At 43.3% G+C, this 2,295-nt stretch overlaps 1 pseudogene; it reads right to left on the bottom strand.

The window, feature by feature from the left end:
- Window positions 1-784: 784 nt before the first annotated feature.
- On the bottom strand, window positions 785-2,288 carry LOC122084878 (annotated as a pseudogene).
- Window positions 2,289-2,295: the final 7 nt, after the last annotated feature.

Here is a 2,295-nt window from a genome sequence, read left to right as displayed (position 1 = left end):
CTAGATTTGATTTCCTAATTTAACTCCACGATCTTACAAACAACTAGATTTTCTTTTCCGCGGGTTGCTCATATGATAAGGGTGAATCGGGGATTGTGTGGATAGGCAGACAATCCCTGATTCAATTCCCTATCTATATTTGATATATTAAGGTTTGGATACTTATATTTGGGATATTAAGGGTTCAAGTTAGATGAATTAAGGACAAATTCAATTTTGGACTAATGAGAATTCAGCTTGGAGAGCAAGGGTTCCTGGCCAATTGGAATAGAAACCCCTATCTTTCACGGATAACAAAGGAAAAAAAATAATTGGGCACATTATTTTTATGGCAATGAGCTTGTAGCTCAGTGGCATTCAGAAAGGAAGGTAGATAATTGGACCCACCTACACTTCTTTTTTTGGTAAAAACTGGACTCTTCAATCCATGGACTAGGGACGTACTATTTTCGTATATAAATCTGATCCGCTCTACAACCACCTTCTTGAAATATAAGAATAGTAAATTTGTAGTTAGTAATACTTGTGGCTTAATATTGATAAAATAATAATAATAATAATAATTGGGACCTAATGACACTTTGCTGGCCCTTCAATGTGACTCTTACATGAATTTATTTTATTTATTTATTTATTTATTTTTGGTAAAAAGAGAAAATCAGATCAGGGACTGAGAGTCCCAACAACAAAGAGAGGACAGAGGGCCAGAATTACTCCTAGAGGCTAAGGGACAGAGTCTCATGCATGGGAGGAGGCACTACATTAGTGGTTTTTAACCCAGGAATCACTGGATTTGATCCCAAATACCCTCACTAGGTATATCTTGATGAACCAGGAGTAAAAGATAATACCCAGGAGGTGCCAGGAATTTGAATTTGGAATCGTCACTGCCATGGTGTACATTGAGTTCCTCACTGCAATCACATTACTGCTATCCAACACCAACAGCCTCTGACTCATGGAGAACGAGTGTGTCGTAAAAGATGGTGCCACCACTGTCACCTCTATCCTGTGCTTCTTCACCGGACTCGACACCGAAAACTGTAACACAAATCGTTGCCCATAACTTAGCTTAGTATATGTTGCCGGAGTGATGATCGTAGGCCGTAATTTCGAGAATTCCGAATCCAAATAAGCAGGTTAGAATGCCTCTAAACTTAATTCCGTCGGATAAAGAACGCCGGTGAAGTTGTAGGAAGCATGTGGATTGCTTCCTGCCACTAGAACTCTACCGTCAGATAGTAAGATTGAAGTCGAATGGCACTAGTAAATGGGTTTAATACTTGGAACCGAGACCCGATCAGATTATCGGGTTGATACAGCACCGGGTGGAACACTGGATGTCTGCCTTGCTCATACCTGGCACGTCCTCTTGCGGCTCCGTTGATGATCAAGACTTGGCCGTTGGGGAGTAAGGTCATGTCTCCCATCACTCTAGCGAGTGGCATTGTCTCCATGGTCCATATCGGATTCGGGTCGGTAAATCGGATCCTCCACATGTGTTCAAGGCTTCCTTCTTGTACTCCAATGGAGCTCCACCACAGATGATGACCTCAGCTTCCACTTCCACTGAAGACTCTTGTAAATTTTTTAATGGGAGCAGAACTGAGGAGCCCGTGTAGGGATAGGTCCGTGGCTGATAACCGGTAATAGCTGGAAAAGTTTTCACGACAGAGTTGCTGGTGTAGTTGAACAAGATTGCTACATTGTGGGCGAAGATGAACAAGTTGCCATCCACGTTGAGGTGAACAAAAGGGTAGAGATTACTCGTTTGATTTAAAAACGGTAAAGAGAATACAGTGTTTGTGGATGTGGATTTCGGGTAGAACTCGTAATTATTCTCTTGGCCACCGATCACAATGACCCGTCCATTTGGTCAACGTCGTTGATTGAGTCCATTTGGAATCTCTTTCCAATCACAACTCACAAGTACTACACGGCTGGAAAAGCCTGATAACACGGTCACCGTCGTTGAGTCCACCGTTTTGGATGTGGATTCCGTCAGGGGAGACGGCACCGTTAGAGCAGAGCGTATCGGTTAGGATCATAAGGGGTCGTACAGAATTATTGAGCACATCATACTCGACGGAGTGAGCAGTTCAGTCATGGTGGAGAGCAATGATGTCATTCCGACATTTGCCAGCTGGCAAGGAAAGATTGGAAAGGCCGAAGTCGGTGCGGTCAAAGATAATGACGCGATCGTTGTTTTGCAGCTGCATGTGCGTGGCTGATATGCCAATACTTCGCTGGAGGACGTCCCATTGACCGAGTGAATCCGCTAATGTGATGGAATGG

This window comes from Macadamia integrifolia, chromosome 7 (assembly GCF_013358625.1).
Source record: "Macadamia integrifolia cultivar HAES 741 chromosome 7, SCU_Mint_v3, whole genome shotgun sequence".
Taxonomy (NCBI): Eukaryota; Viridiplantae; Streptophyta; class Magnoliopsida; order Proteales; family Proteaceae; genus Macadamia; species Macadamia integrifolia.
This window is presented reverse-complemented; position numbering and strand designations above follow the sequence as displayed.